At 42.3% G+C, this 17,672-nt stretch overlaps 1 protein-coding gene across 1 annotated transcript in view; it reads left to right on the plus strand.

Annotated features, from left to right (window-relative positions):
• The window catches only part of LOC122795779 (endoplasmic reticulum aminopeptidase 2-like), a 1,481,589-nt gene that overhangs the window by 975,998 nt on the left and 487,919 nt on the right, over nucleotides 1-17,672 (plus strand). The window lies entirely within an intron of this gene.

A 17,672-nucleotide genomic window follows, 5' to 3' on the forward strand; every position in this document is an offset into this window, starting at 1 on the left:
TTAGAAAATGGTAGGAGTAAATTACATAGAAAAATGGAAATTGTGGGAACAAAACAAGCAGAAAAATGTTTTGGAGGAGGAATGAGGTTCAAGAAAAGGCAGGAATTTAACAAAGTATGTAATGTTCTGTGATTATATGATATATAGCAGTATATGTGTTTTGTAAATGTGAACTTGTTAATATCGTTCAGTTAGTTTTATATAAGTATAATTTTGCCAATGTCACAAGTGATAATTCAGTGAAGGTGTAAAAAAGCTATGCCTGGACCTTGTATCTGCAACAGTTCTTTCAGACATAAACACTCTATGGGCTCTTTCAGTTTTAGAGTTGCATGTAGCCCAGTGCATTCAGCCAACTTGGTTTGTATACATGTCATATAATCACCTACTTCCACCTGTTTGGGAACTGTATTGATTCAGATTTCTCAATCAAGCTGTCTTCCTGCTCTGCAAGTTTCTCTTTCAAAATCTCAGCATCTGGCTGCAAACTAATGTTTTCGTTATTAAGATCTTCACACCAACATTGCAGTTATCTAGTGGCTGTAGCATACAGTTACATGGTGTCAGCAGTTTCCACATCCTGTTTATTCAGTTAACTTATTAAACTATTCCATCTGTCTTTACTCTCCCTAAATCCTTCCAGCAATTTCTTCTATGACATGGCTTAACTAGTAATTGACTGATTTATTTTTACATTCACAGGAACATCAGCCACCACTAAGTTTCCTTAGTCATTGCCACACAGTCTGCTACCACAGAATATGTTTTTCAGATTTCTTCTAAGTTTGTTTGCCACGTTTTGTCATGGAAACCAATGCTGTCACATTCACATTTCTGCAGACAGTGTAAATTCTTTTCAGAAAGCTAAAAATGCACTTAGCACCTATCAATATAATCAGCCAAGAAAGTGAACACTCATAGCACTTTTGGAAGTACGCAACTAATTCTGATTCCCCCTTTGTGGTCAGGAATGTTATGGTTTTATGCTGTTAGGTCTGTGGCAGTACAGGAAGCTGTACTGGTCCTAGCCATAGGTTCCCCCAAGCTGGACTGACAGACTGCACCTTCTCAGGGCCTGTCTTCTGATGTAGACCATAGGTTCATAGGTGTGTACTAGGCCAACGGCCCTGGAGCCTTTACAAGCCTAGCCCATAGAAGTGCCCTGGCATCATTCCACCATTAGTTCCCGGTGCCTTTATCAAGTAGAGACACTGGAGTGATCCCCGAGGTGAACTTTCTATTTCCTATCCACTTCTCAAGATTTCACTTGAAAAGGGCCAGTGAGGTGCTCTGCTTGACATGTATGGGATGTCTATTCCAGAGCATGGGCAGTCTCTGGATTATGAACCTGTCCCTCCAGCATGTTCTGTTGATTGTGGTAATGAGGTTGAGGTCTCTGGAGTGTGTAGGGTGGAGGGATTGGGATTTCTTTAGGTGTAACATTTCTAACAGGGCTGGGACAGACATGGCTTTGTAAGTCAAGCAGAGATCACCTCTTAATAGCCAATAGGAGACAGAGAAAAGCTGGAGTTTTTTTAGTCTGTCCATGTAGGGCATGTGTTTAAGGCCTAGGATCCTCTTCGTGAGGTACTTTTGTGGCCTTTCCAGCTGTTGCAAGTGTTTAGTGAGGTACATACCAAATGGGGCATTATACTATGATCTAATGAGGGAAGACTAGAGAGGGAGACGATGACCTCTTTCTTCCTGGTGCAAAACTCTTGGTAATGAGATGTGCCACATAGATGGACTTTCTAACCACAGTGGCAATGTGGTTGTCGAAGGAGAGGTTGCTGTCAACCTGTGCCTCAAATCTCTTCTAACGCCCTCAGTGTTCAGTGGGCTACCATCAATGTGGTAATTAGTGGGAATTGAGTTTTTCCCAAAGGGAATGATGACGCATTTTTTGGCATTAAGCTTAAGGCCATAGTTTCTACACCAGTCGTTGGTCTCAGTGAAGACTTTCTGTAGGATGCCTGCATCACTTGGGGAGTTAATAATGCCTACCAGCTTACAGTCGTTGGCGAACTTGGTCAGCCAGATTCCTTCCATGTTGGCCTGGACTTCTGAGAAGTAAATGTCAAACAGGAGAGTACCCAGGGCCGATCCCTGTGGGCCTCCACTCATGACTGGTTGGCAGTCTGACTTGGAGTCTGCTACTTTCACACTGTGGGTTCTATCTGTGAGCCAATTTGCAACTCACCTAGTGATAAAGGGGTTGATGCCTAGTTTAGTGAGTCTATCAATAATTCCTGAGTGGGGAATGGTATCAGAAGCCTTGGCCAGATTGAGGTAGGCTGTATGAACTCCCTTGCTCTCATCCACAGCTCTGGAAGTCAACCAGGTTGAGCAGGCATGATCTACCCTTCACAAAACCAAATTGCGTGGGATCCAGAATTTGGAGATTCCCTATATCCTTGTTAATTAGGTCAATGATGATGCGCTGCATAGCTTTACATATCAGGCTCATCAGGCTAATGGGATGATAATTCCCAGGATCTGTAGTCACTCCCCCTTTATGGAGAGGGATGACTGTAGCAGTGCTGCATTCTGTAGGGACAAAGCCTGAGGTGAGGCTGTGATTGGGCTGGGCACACAGGTGTGGTGCCAGTTCACTTTGTCGTTCGTGTAGAACACATACAGGGATATTGTCGGGTCCCAAGGAAGCTGTTTTCTTGGCCTTGGACAATGCAGCTGTAACCTGTGCTGCAGTAATGCTGGATGCCTGGCATTCTTCCGATATTGTGATTGGTCCTTTGGGGGGATGGGTAAAGTTGGTACTGAATCTGTCAGTCAGTATGTTGCCAGTATCTGTTGACTCAGTATAGAAGGTACCATTGTGCAGTAACTCAGAGCAAATCTGGGTATTGCATGGAGATTCTTGATATAACTGTAGAAGGCTTTGTGGTTGTTTTTAGTGTCTGACACTATTCTGCCTTCATAGCTAGCTTTAGAGGTTTTGATGAGGGATCTCAACTTTTTGTTGAGGCTAATAAGTGAGTTTTCCAGTCTTGGGACATCGCCTTTTTCTGCAATAGTTTCTTCCTTCTGTTATAAAGTTTGTCAGTGGCAGAGGACCACCAGATTGGCTACCTTTTTTTGGATGAGAGCGTCTTGGTTCTGTTGGGTATGGCTAGTTCCATGCATTTATGTATGTGTTCGTACAGTGCATTGGTGTATGATTCGGCGGTCATGCACCTATTTTCCATTTGCATTGGTGCTGTGAAGTTAGCCACCTCTGTTTTTAGGAGCCCAAAGTCAGCTTTGGAGAAGTTTTTCATGGTGGTTACCTTTGCTGGTGGTGTGGTTGAGATGTGGATTTCCATGGTAATTAGTTTGTGGTCGGATCTAACCAGGGAGGAATTGACTATTGATGTTGAGCAACGGTTGCCCATGTTAGTAATAATCAGGAGAAGGATTTTGCTTCCTCTAGTGGGGGTAAGAATGAGCTGGTCCAGCACATTGGAATTAATGAATTCCAGGAAGCATTGGGCAAGTGTATTGGTGCATGAGTAGTTTTTCCGGTTGATGGAGGGGTAGTTGAAGTCACCCAGTGTGAGAGTGTTGGGTTAGACCCTAATAGTTTCCAGGGTGTTAGGAATGTGGAGTGAGAGTCTTGCAACATGGTTGGCTACAACCTGAATCGCCATCTTACCTACTGTTAGTTGTACCTGAAGTATCTCAGATGCATTATGCTGGGCTACTAGTCTGAAGATGTGCATATCCTTTGTGAATATGGAGACTTCACCACCTTTGTAGCTTTGGTCCATGTTCTGGGGCCGAAAGGTGTGGAATGAGTTATAGCCTGGTAGCACAGGGATGCTTTCTGCTGCTTTAAACCAGGTCTCCGTTACAGCACAAATGTCGATATTCTCCATTTTGAGGAATGCTTCGAATGAGTGCATCTTGAAATTTAGACTTCTAGCACTGAGCAGCATGACCTTCAGATTGCATTTATTTATAGCTGTTATGGTGGTAATTTGGTCTTTAGAACACTGCCTACAAAAGGCACTATAGAGGTGGCAAAGCCTTACCTAGTATCTGGAAATCTAGGGGTGACAGATGCAGGCCATCTTTGGCAAAGCATCGAGGTCTGTTGATCATGTCATCTCAAACTTTCAGCATTTGTATCATAAGTAACTGAGTTTGCCAGGATCCTTCCATTCACAGGGACCTTGAAGTGGCAGAAGTTCGTCATTTAGGTAGAGTAGTACTCTGCAGAGCACCATTCTGCAAATTTGCAGGTGATCCTTGTTTCATCTACTTGTACTGTTTTAACCTCAGCTGTTCCACTTTCAAGATGCATGTGTCAGCTAATATTCATCATTCGATCATTGTTGCAGTAGCCTAAACTGTATGGGTTGCACCTTGTCCAGGATACAACAAACAGCCAGTATTTGAAGACTTAGGTCACCCTCCATATGCTCTAATCTCTGAAGGATCTGATGAGAGGTACATAAAATCAGTGGTTAGAGTGCATGCTGTTCAGAAATTATTTGCCATTGAAGTGTGCTCCTCTTGTAGGCTTTCAGTGATCAATGGTCAGCTCGCACTTCTTTATGGTTAGGCAGATAAGTACCTTTCTGGAGAAACGTTCCATAAAAATTCATAGTTAGTACTTTTGTACTTTTAGGGACTAAACTGTTATATTTAAAAATACCTCCAAATCTATACTCTACAGAACTGCTTTACATTGTAACATGAAATTTACATCATGACATTTTTTTACAAATAGTAATAAGCACAGCATCCGTTTTATTTATACTTATTAGCCCTTTTAGTTTCCTCCTACACATTAATGACATAAAGTGAAGGCTTATGCTTTGCATTCGCCCACCAGCTTAATACATTCATCAGACTTGCCTGTCTTTTTCAGCCATTTCTTCTTGTCGAACCACATTTCATGTGTCTAATTATATATCTAATGGAATAGATGCTTTTCAGTTCTCCCAGTTCTTCACTAATTTCACATTGTAGCTAGTATTCTTCCTGATCATCTCAATCTCCCATAACCTGTCTCTGGTTCAGGTCCAAGAAACTCATGATTCTTTAAGGTGAGCTTCTTTTTTTTTTCTGTCACTCAACCATTTTATCTTTTGATGTTTCACTGACAAAATTTCTTTGTGTTTTGTTATTGGTTGCTGTCAGAAGAATGAGAAGCAAAGGCCCCTTCATTTTGATAGTACACACTTTGTTGGCTAAAACCCTTTTTTATTTTCTCATTTGCTTATTCAGTATCCAAAAATGTATTTGATCCTCCAGGAAAATATTCTGAAGACTACTGGATATAGCAACTTCAGTCTCCAGTGCTCTTCAAAATATTCTATTTGATATTTCCTGATTGCTAGAATAAACTTGCTTCTCTCCTTCCTAGTGTACAGTGAATAATCATTTTCCACAAACATTTTGCCATCCTCATTTTTTACTATATTTGCCTTCTACCACAGTGTTGTCAGGAGCAACTCGTTCTGCTAGTATGATTGCAATGATTGCATCTTTACTAATATAGGTATCAGCTGCTTTCTCATGCCCAGATTTGAAACATAGACATGTGCTTTCTCAGTTAACATTTACAAATCTTGTTGTGGAACACCAATCCAGATGCTTATTTTTACATTCATAAAATTATTGGCATCTGCTTCTTCTAGTTGCTCTGGTATAACAAACAGTCTAATTTTTTTCTACATATTCTCTTATTATTTGAAACTGTTCTTCCTGAGAGGCATCATGTTCATCCAGTCCTTTCTCCTGTGTCTGTAAGGCCATTTACATTCGGTGTTAAAATTGACAATATTCTTGCTAGCAGTGTGTGCATACTTTTTAACACTGGACTAAGACAAAATGTTTATATAATTGTAATTTCACACCTTTGGTTGAGTTCCTATCCCATATTTCATACAGTTAAAGTTAGTTCATAGGTTGGTACTAGGATATCAGCCCTAGGGCCTATACAACCCTAGCCATAACAATTCCCTGGCTATTTCTTCCCACACTATTTACTTCCCTGGACCCATGTCTAGCAGGGTGAATGACGTGATCCCTGGGGAGAATTTCCTTTCTCCCATCCAATCGTCAAGGTTCCTTTTGAAGAAGGCCAAAGAGGCACTCTGCTTGACATGTATGGGCAATCTATTCCAGAGTCTGGGGAGTCTCTGGGTCAGGAACCTATCCCTCTAGCGTGTTTTGTTTATTGTGATAACAAGGTTTGATCCTTGGAGCGTGTGGCTCTGAGGGATTGGGATTTCTTTAGGTGTAGCATCTCCAACAACTCTGGGTTTGATATAGCTTTATATGTTAGGCAGAGATCGCCTCTGAGTAGACGATATGCAACAGAGTATAGCTGGAGTTTTTTAAGGTGGTCAGCGTAGGGCATCTGCTTTAGGCCTGTGATTCTTTTAGTGAGGTATTTCTGTGGCCTTTCCAGTTGTTGCAGATGTCTTGAGAGGTACATAACAAACGGGGTGTTGTATTCTATAATGGGTCTAATGAGGGATGAGTACAGTGGGACAATGACCTCTTTTTTCTGGATGAAAAGCCCTTAGTGATGAGGTGTGCCACATAGAAGGATTTCCTGACTGTTGTGGCTATGTGGTTATCGAAGGTGAGACCACTGTCCACCTGTGTCCCTAAGTCTCTTATCACACTTTCGGTGTTTAATGTACTGCCACCTATATGGTAATTCACAGATACATGTTTTTTCCCAAAGGGGATAACTATACATTTCTTGGCATTGAGCTTGAGCCCATGGCCCTGGCACCAAGCATCTGTTTCTGTAAGGCCCTTTTGTAGAGTATACACATAATTTGGGGATTCAATAATGACTCCCAGTTTGCAGTCATCTGCGAACTTTGTTAGCCAGAGTCCCTTAGTGTTGGCCTGTACTTCAGAGAAGTAGATGCCAATCAAGAGCGGTCCCAGGACTGAACCCTGAGGTACTCCACTTGTCACTTGTCTGGAGCTGGATTTGGAGTCGGCTACTTTTACAGTGTGGGTTCTTTCAGTAAGACAGCAACCCATTGGGTGACGTAGGGATTAATGCCCAGCTTAGTAAGTTTATCTATGATTCCAGAGTGGGGGATGGTGTCAAAGGCCTTGGCAAGTTCTAGATAGGCTGTGTGGACCACCTTACCCTTATCCATGGCTCTGGAGACTGATTCGAAGAAGTCAGTCAGGTTCAGGAGACAAGATCGGCCCTTCACAAACCCAAACTGGGTGGGGTCCAGTGTTTGAAGGTTGCCAATATCTTTGTTTATAAGTTCCATGATAATACGCTCCATGGCCTTGCAGGTAAGGCTTGTCAGACTGATGGGACGGTAGTTTCCGGGATCCAAGGTGGATCCCTCCTTGTGGAGTGGGATAACTGTAGCTCTGCGCCACTCAGTGGGCACAATACCTGAGGTGAGGCTATGATTAAACATGACATTTAGGTGAGGTGCCAGTTCATATTGTAGTTCATGCAGTACACAGCCCGGGATGTCATCTGGTCCCATGGATGCTGTATTCTTAGCTTTGGAGAGTGCGTTTTTTACCTGTGTGGCCATTATTACCGGAATTTGGCAATCTTCTGGTATTGAGATGGGCCATTTAGGGGGTGAGAGGGGGGTGAAATTGGCACTGAATCGATCTGCCAGGATATTGGCAATATCCTTGGGATCAGTATATTTAATGCCATTCTGTTTTAGCTCAGAGTAGATCTGAGCATTGCCATTTAGATTCTTGACATAGTTATAGAATGCCTTGTGGTTGCCCTTGGAATCTTTGGCAATTTTATTTTCGTAACTAGCTTTGGAGGATTTTATGAGGGATCTCAGTTTTTTACTGAGGCTGGTAAGGGAGTTTTTTGCATCCTGGGATTTTCCTCTTTTCTGCAACAGTTTCTTCCTTTTGTTGTAAAGTTAGTTTATGGCAGGGGACCACCAGATTGACTTCCTTTTTTTGGATGAGAGCATCTTGGTTCTATTTGGGATGGCACGATTCATGCATGAGTGGATGTGCTCATACAGTGCCTTAGCGTAGGATTCAGCAGTTGAACTTTCAGTTCCCGTCTGCATGGGTGTCATGAAGTTTGTCACTTCTGACTTGAGTAGCATGAAGTTGGCTTTGGAGAAGTTTTTTATGGAGGTTTCCTTACTGGGGGGGTGGGGTTGGGATGTGGATGTTAAGAGTGATTAGCTTATGGTCAGACCTGACTAACGAGGGGGGTTGACCATAGGTGTGGAGCATCAATTTCCCATGTTGGTAATGACCAGGTCTAGGATATTGGAGCCCCTGATGGGACTATGGATTAGTTGATCCAGGGCGTTGGACTTTATGAATTCCAAGAACCGTTGGGCAAAGGTGTTGGTACATGAGTAGTTTTCCCAGTTAATGGCAGAGTAGTTAAAATCACCTAGTATTAGGGTGTTTGGTTATATATATTATATAACTCTGTCCATGTCCTTTAACACACACACACACACACACCAAAGAATTGTATATGCTGGCATGAACAGAGCTTTACACTCCAAATAAGAACTGCAGCTTCAAATTGATGACTGTACTCACTCAGGCGGTTTCTACCCTATAAATAAGGCTACTCATGCTAATGTGCATGTTATTACCATTGTTAACACCTAGATATATTGCTGCTTGCTTTAAAATTATTTTTGTTTCTCTCTTGTGTGGACATCAAACTACATTTATTCAGTTAATTTAAAAATTAGCTCTCTGAAAAAGAATCTTAGACTAGCTTTGAAAGAAGGAAATAACTGTTATGACTTTATGTTTAGTTGTTGTTGTTGTTGTGCCTTTCGGCTTTTCCCGGTTAGGGGTCGCCACACGGAACTCCGGTCCGCTAATGATTGGCAGTAGAGTTTTACATGCCGAGTTGCCAACTCTGACGCACAACCTTCAACGAAGGTACGCCCATTCACGCATGTCTCCACACAGAAGACGCTCTAGCTGAGAATCGAACAGGACAACGTCATACTGTGATATTCTAAAATTAGAGTTGCTTTGGAGGTATTTGATTTTAATACTGTTTATGCTCACTTTTTATTTTCCTTTCCCATAAAAGTAGATTCCATTACCCTTTTAAATTTAATTACTAACACTTACCTGGACTGCCAAAAAGGATATTTAAAATGCACTACCTATCTCTTGACATCTTCCTACTTCCTTCCTTATCTCAAGTAAATCAGTTCAACTCTTTCAGTTTCTACTAAACCAGTCTAGTGACTGCATTTTGATTCTTCTAAGCCAAGAATCTGGTTAATTGAAAAAAATCCTTTGCTTTTTTAATTTGTTTAACTTTGGTGAATAAAGGAGAGTACTACCACTGGCACATCTGTATTATTTATTATATTCCATTATTCTAACCTTGTAGTTATTAAGAAGAAATGAGCATTTAAGTTTACATAAACTAATCTACACACACACACACACACACACACATACACACACACACATACGCACACACACACACACACACACACACACACACACACACACACACACACACACACAACCACAACCACACACACACACACGCACACACACAACCACACACACACACACACGCACGCACACACCACACACTGATAATCCAGCTCCCAGCAGCTACAGATCACATTATTTAACTTTACACTGCTACTTCTTAGCCTTTTTTCTTTTTAAAGGTTCCTTCTTAGCTTACTATTACTAATCCCTTCTGCAAACACTTAGAAAACAATTCCTTCAAGCAACATAGTATGCTTTCATTTCTTTATGTTTCTGTATCTTACATTTAAAGAGATGCTTCCTTGCTTTGCTATTATTGCTATTACAAATCATGCCAACATACACCCAGAAAAACATCACCACCCCCATGGTTACAGTAAATTCAAATTTACGCTCAGACAAACATTACCCACCCCCCACCCCCATGGTTACAATAAATTTTTACTGCATACTATGCATGACTGTTATATTTACTGTTAAACTATTTATCACAAAATGTACTTAGAAAAATAAAAAAAAAAATTATACGTACAGTTTTTCATTTTTCAATTTAGCCTCTTTATGGCCAACAGCATATATGTTGGCCCATCCATAGAAAATATTTTGAAAATGGCTGTATATAATAGTTTGAATTTCATACCAGCTTCTTGATAACTCTTAATGATTGGAACAAACTTATTTCTGATGTTCATCGTGCATACAGCTGCAGTAATCACAGATGGGTTTTCAGCCGTCAGGCGGTCCCTCGGTCGGCCGAATTCCAAAGTCTTGGTCCGGCGTCGGTTGTCGTCGCTTACTCTTCTGACATCAGGAAGGCCAGAGTATATAAGACACAGCCGACGCCATGTTCTTCAGTCTTTTTTTGCCGCGCGGTGCCCGAAGCAGAAGCAGTTCGCAAGTGCCGGTCGGCCAGCTCCTGAATTACGAAAATATTTGGAACCGAAGTCTTCATTAAAGCTAAGTACCCGTTGGAAACTTTTCTTGCCTCAGACCGATGTCAGAAAAAGTTAATAATTGTATTTCTTGTGGGAAGCAAATACCGCATAAGGATTTCCATTCCCTTTGCATACCTTGTTTGGGCCCAGACCACGACGTCTCGGGCTGTCGCTTTTGCGCTACCTTCAATAAACGCACTATCAAGCGTCGGGCGGAGTTCGCCCAACACTATTTTGGTAAAGCTTTTGACTATAAAATGTCGTCGGACACTCCGACTTCCATTTTATCCAAAAAAACGCAAGGAAAAGGACCGACACGCGAGGCCCGCGGTCTCTGCCGACACCACGCCAAAACAGGCTACACGTGGTCCGGTTCTCAGCGAGACGCCTTTGCAGTCCCTGACTACCGACGACACTCCTTTGGCGGTGTCCTCTGTACCCGAGACCGCTGGGTCTTCGGCCCTTTCCCAGACTACAACCGAAGCCCCGGCTTATGTCGAGCCTACTAATGTGGACAGGTCCACCTCCACCCATGGTGTATTTAGGCCTTCATCTTCTTTTTCTATTAAGGCCTTTACTAAATCCAAAGCAGCCAGGCATCCCACTAGGCCTGCTGCACAAGGCCCATCTCCTGGACCCATGCCTAAGAAACAGATGCTTAAAATGGCTGAGGATCTAATAACTCTTATCAGAGGTTCTCAGCCCCCTCCTGACAAGAGACCCAGAGTGGAGGAAGAATCTCCCTCTTCTGATCAGGGATCCATTTTATCAGAACATTCTGATGCAGAGGAACACTCTTACTCCCCTTTTGAGGATTCGGATGCAGAACAGTCCATTCCTTCTGTATCCCCCCCTGAGGATTTTTCTTTTGGGGAAACCTTGCACACCTTGAGGGAACACTTCCATTGGGAAGGCCAAGACTTTTCAGATTCCAAGAAAAGACTTAGGGAATTTCTTTGGTTACCTTAGCACAGACCTCTAGCTATACCCCCTGTTTTGGATGTACTGGATGATGTCTATTCGGAGGCTTGTCTTAACCCTGATTCTCTGCCTCCTGCACCAGTAAAGCCTGATAGGTATTACAGAGTACCCAGTTCTCACCAATTTCTCTACAAAGGCCATAATGCTGACCCTGAAACCATTTCACAAGGCCCCAAGGGATTAAAGGCCCCCCACTGCCAAGAATCCACTTCCTGCAGAAAGGGAATCTAGATCTCTAGAAAGGTGGGGTAAGAAGGTATATACCTCGGCCACCCTAGCCATGAGGGCCTTAAACTGTCAGTTTCATATGATTAAATATCAACAGTACCTGTTATCACAATTAAGGAACAAAATGTCTCTACCTGAACAACCAGATTTTAAAGAGTTACAGGATATGATGCATAGTGCGGAGCAAGTGGGTAAACACACCTTACAATGTGGTTATGATGCCCCAGAGGCCTCCAGTAGAGCGGCTGCTACAGGATCAGTCATTTGCAGACATGCCTGGCTTAGGGAACAAAATTTGCCTGATCATGTGAAAGCTAAACTTCTTGATGCTCCTTTACAAAAGGATGTACTTTTTGGTACTAATGCTGAGGAGATACTACGGAAAAATGGAAGAAAAAGCCAAATCTATGCAAACTGTCAAAGCTTTCTTACAGGTCCAGCCACCACGTTTTAGCAGGAATTGGCCTTCAAAAAACTGGTCCTTTCCAGCCAGTGACAAGCCCCAAAGAGGTAGATACAGACGCACAAGGGGCAGAGGGCAACCACAAGGATCATATAGAGGCAGACAATGGCAATCTCCAGCACCAAGAGGTGGTGAAGACAGTGCACAACAATACAGGAAGCAAGCCCAATGACTCCCTCATTTCCTTGCCAAGCAAGTCACAGCTGGCAGCACCTTTGGGAGGGAAACTAGCATTATTTGCAAGCAATTGGCATATTGTCACAACAGACAAATGGATACTGGACATCATAAACAGAGGCTACAAATTTCAATTTCACACTCTTCCAAAAATGAGAGGCATGCCAAACCTGCCACAAAATCAAAGGGCAGAGGCACAACTGCAAATTTCAAAGCTCCTAAACATGAGAGCTATACAAAAGGTACCTACGCACCAACAAGGTCAAGGTTTTTATTCAAGACTTTTTCTGGTACCAAGAAAAGGAACCGACTGGAGACCCATTCTGGACTTATCCATCCTAAACACATTTCTACTCGTTCCAAAATTCAAGATGCTCACATTACGGCAACTTCTTCCCATGCTGGGCAAGGAGTTTTGGCTGGTAACATTGGACCTCAAGGAGGCATACCTGCATGTCCCAATCAGACAAAGCTGCAGAAGATACCTCAGATTTCTTGCAGGTTCAATCCACTATCAATTCTCTGCATTGCCCTTTGGCTTATCTACTGCGCCCAGAGTATTCACAAAGTGCCTAGCATCAGTAATCGCCTACTGCAGACTTCAAGGGATACAAATTTACCCTTATCTGGACGACTGCCTGATCCAAGCGGACAGCAAACACATACTACTGGAACATCTGGCATATGTGACACGATTACTGCTTTCTCTGGGATATACCATCAACAAGGAGAAATCAAGGCTAACACCATCTCAGAAAATAACATTCCTGGGTGCCAGCTTGGACACAAACACCCAGATGGCATATCTTACGCCAGAAAAACAAGGGCAACTATCTCAGTACTTCAAAACACTAGCAAAAAGTACCAGGCTTACTGCAAGGAAAATCCTGCAGGCTCTGGGATTCATGGCATCTTGCATTCTTCTAATCCCACGTGCAAAGTTGCATATGAGGAAACTTCAGTGGTACCTAAAAAATCTATGGTCTCAACACAGTCACAGCTTGGAAGCAATTATACTGATAATTCCATGTTTGCAAAAGGAATTCCTATGGTGGGCCCAAGCATGTCAAGTAAACGCAGGCCTTCCATTCTGCAAGCCTCAAGCAAAACAAGTCATAACCACAGACGCCTCAGACTACGCCTGGGGGGCGCACATGAAGGACAGGTGCATTCAGGGCAGATGGTCCCAAAAGGAAAAGCACCTTCACATCAATCAAAAAGAAATGCTAGCAGTAATAAATGCAGTTACAGCCTTCAAAGACTTCTTGCATCCAGGACAATTACTGATAAGAACAGACAACACCACAGTAATGTGGTACATAAACAAACAAGGAGGAACACATTCATACCCCTTGTGCAGACTAGCCATGACTCTTTGGAACTTGGCTCTGGAAAGACAAATCGAGCTACAAGCACAGTACTTGCCAGGACTGGAAAACACACTGGCAGACATTCTAAGCAGAAATATGACAGATCCACACGAATGGAAGTTACATCCTCAGGTGTTTACAGAGATAATCCAATCGTGGGGGAGGCCAGACATAGATATTTTTGCCTCCCACAGGAACCATCAATTGAAAAAGTTTTGTTCAAGGACCTTCCATCCAAAGGCCTGGAAAGTGGACGCCCTTTCATTCAGTTGGACAGCATGGACAGTTTATGCATTCCCACCTCTGCCTCTTCTGCCCAAGGTGCTTTTGAAAGCAAGAACAGACAAACCAAGGATGATACTGATTGCTCCAGATTGGCCAAGGCAACACTGGTACCCACTCCTGAGGAGCCTAACACATACTCCTCCCTGGTCCCTGCCTCTAATACCTTTTCTGCTGACTCAGAACAGATACAAAACTCTTCACAGTCAGCTGAAAACACTCAACCTCGCTGCATGGAAAATCCCTTAATACCACAACAGACCCTACTCTCCAAGGAGGTGAAGGATGTCATTTTGGAAGCCAGAAGACCATCTACTAGAAAAGCTTACTCCGCCAAATGGAAGCGGTTTTGCTGTTGGAATGAGAAAAGAGGCCAGGACCCTAGAAAATTGAACTTGCCTCAGGTTTTACAGTACCTGGCTGAACTGCTGAACAGTGGACTTTCATTTTCTTCCATAAAAATACATGCCTCAGCCATTTCTGCAGAATTCAACACGGATCCTCCGTTATTCTCTCACCCACTCTTACGGCAGTTCCTCAGAGGGGCTAAGAATATAAGACCTCCAAGGAAGCAACCAATTCCAGCCTGGGACCTTAATTACATACTAGAAAAATTAACATTGCCTCCTTTTGAACCTGCTGCCTCAACAGATTTGCAATATTTGTCCTGGAAAACAAGTTTCCTTCTGGCCATCACTTCAGCTCGTAGGGTTTCTGAATTACAGGCCCTCATGGCGGTGCAGCCCTTCCTCATCTTCCATCAGGACAGGGTTTCCCTTCGTACCAACCCATCTTTTATGCCAAAAGTGGTATCCAGGGTAGCCTTAAATCAAGCCATACACCTACCTACCTTTTATCCTAACCCTCAAAACAAAGGGGAAAGGCTGCTACACTCTTTAGACATCCATAGGCAGCTACGTTATTATTTGGACAGAACAAAGTCCTTCAGGAAATCAGAACAACTTTTTGTGTCCTATGCTGTAGGGGCTCAAGGGAAACCAGTTACAAAACAGACCATTTCCAAGTGGATTGGCCACTGCATACGGTTTTGTTATTCCTATCATGGGAAATCTGTCCCTACTGGTATCAGATCTCACTCCACCAGGGCCACAGCCACCTCTACAGCCTTCCTCAGAGGTGTTCCTACTAAAGATATTTTGGAGGCAGCCACTTGGAGTTCTGTGCATACTTTCACAAAACACTACCACCTGCCCTTGTATTCCAGAACAAGAGCAGGCTTTGCCACTGCTGTTTTGCAGGGCATTCTGGCTCAACCCAGTTCCTCATAGTACCTACCACCCTATGCATAGCTATGGGACTCTACCCATCTGTGATTACTGCAGCTGTATGCACGATGAACATAGTACAGTTTTGTACCTACCATAAATGTAGATGTTCGAGTGCTAATACAGCTGCAGTACAGGTTTCCCTCCCTCCTTCTCCACATACCACTTGTCTGGGTTATCCTGCTATGTTTTATTTGCTTGCTTACACTGATTTTGCATTACATTGCATTTCTTTCACATGTACAAAAGCTTTATTTATGTATTGCCTTCCTTTTGGGGGCACCTGACATCTGGGGTAAGAAAGACTGAAGAACATGACGTCGGCTGTGTCTTATATACTCTGGCCTTCCTGACGTCAGAAGAGTAAGCGACGACAACCGACGCCGGACCAAGACTTTGGAATTCGGCCGACCAAGGGACCGCCTGACGGCTGAAAACCCATCTGTGATTACTGCAGCTGTATTAGCACTCGAACATCTACATTTATGGTAGGTACAAAACTGTACTTTTTGTCTGGTGTAAAGCAAGTAATAATTGTCATAACATGCTAGTATCAGTATTCATAACCTTTCCCTTTTGCCACATTTTTGTTAGAATAATCTCCTGTTGCTGATATACATTTTAACCAGTATTATTCTTGGCTACTCCTTGGAGGCTAAATTTGAAGCAACTAATGATTCTCCCTCTCAGTTAACAAATATATACAATTAATGTTTGTACATTTTGTAAAGTTAATGTAGTTCACTACTTCCAGCTTGTGTGCTATTGCAAAAATAAACTCCATTTTTAACATTTATTTAATGACTTAGTATGTATCAATTTCTCCTCCATCCCTCTTTCTGACTTCAAGCATAGCAGTTCATCAGAAGAGGTTATATTTAATGCTTCTTCTATTTTTGCACCAGTTTTTTATGTGTTCTTATATATTCTTCCAGGGTTCCACTTATTTTAAAAACATCTGACTGCATCTGATATATTTTCTCTTCTAGCTTACTGGAAGCCATCTCCTGTATTAATGTAGCATATCTGTCAGCTTCCTGCTGATCAGCAATGGGATCATTCCCTTCCACAACATATTCTTCTTTTCTGGTCACATTTCTCTTACTTTTTCCAAATTTCTTCTTTGATGACATGCAAGCAGTCTATCTACTAGCTGGCTGCAAAATTTCATTCAAATTAACGGGTTTTACTGACTTTTTGACAGTTTCTTACTGTCCACACTAGAAAAACTCCAATTAATGTGCTTCTCAGTCATCCACCACCTTGAAAGTTTGAGCCTTCTATTGACTATGCCCAAAAAATCCATAACAACGTAGAAGTCAGGAGACAAACCAACATGCAGTGACATTATAGGAATAGTGGATGGCATTCAAGAAATGGAACAAAGAAGTGGGGTAACAAAAACTAAGTAAACATATATAAGAAAATGGCAACTGTTTTTGGAAGTATATAAAGGGAAAAGGGTGAACTAAAGTAGGAGAAGGTGGAGAGGTCTGTGGAGAGTTGTCAGGCAGAAGTAAATTAAGGCAAAATTCAAGGAGATGCACAGGTTGAATTGTACTATGCATTGAAATTTGTAGGAGAAGTAAGAAGGATAGAGTAAATGCTGTAAGGCCTTGTATAAAGTTAATAGGAACTGTGCACTGCTATGAAAGATATGATCCATAGTAAATGTAAATAGAAGATTACCAAATACTTTATAAGTTGTTAAATACTGAATTTTGAAATGTTGATGCAGTAAAACTGTGTTTTAAATAATGTTGAAACAAAAGTTAGCCCTGCTTTGATGTAGCCTCACCTCATTTCAGTTAATTTCATCCATTTAGTTGCTGCATGCAGTCTCGCCTTGCTTTGAAGTCAACAGCTGCCCTTGTACTTCTATACAAATATAGTTCTTCACTTCTACAAATATATTTCTTCACACTCTGGACACAGTATAACATTTAGACATTCATCAGCATGCATTGTATAGAACCCAACACTTTGTATGTATTACCAGTCTCCTGGAGATCTGAAGATTTGATTTATGAAGGTATAATGGATCTGGGACCCAGTAGTCTAGGATCTCTTGTGCTTTCACTAATCAAACAGTCCCACAAATACCAGAACAAAGAGGCTAAACCTGCTTCAGCAGATCAAGTAAACAAAAAAAGAGAGGCATATATAACTCTGAAACAGCCTCCCCTTGCAGGGGAAGCAGTGAGATCTGTTGTTTTCCTTCATACTGTATCCAGATAAATTGAATGAGTATAAATCCATTCACTTTGGGCTTCACTGACCTAGCCCTGCTATTGGGGGGGGGGGGTATAGTCAAGTGTGGGAACTAGCAAGGTATAATGACTCCGTAGCCTTGAACATCCTATGATACTGTGCTTCTAGAAAGACGTGAACTGCAAAACATTCACTTCCTGTAGCTTGGCATTAGCATATTTGAAGATCTATATCCTCATGTGCTATATCTCCTGGGGGTCAGCAA

The sequence above is a fragment of the Protopterus annectens genome, chromosome 2.part2 (genome assembly GCF_019279795.1).
Source record: "Protopterus annectens isolate FY-2018-M chromosome 2.part2, PAN1.0, whole genome shotgun sequence".
In the NCBI taxonomy this organism is placed as follows: domain Eukaryota; kingdom Metazoa; phylum Chordata; order Ceratodontiformes; family Protopteridae; genus Protopterus; species Protopterus annectens.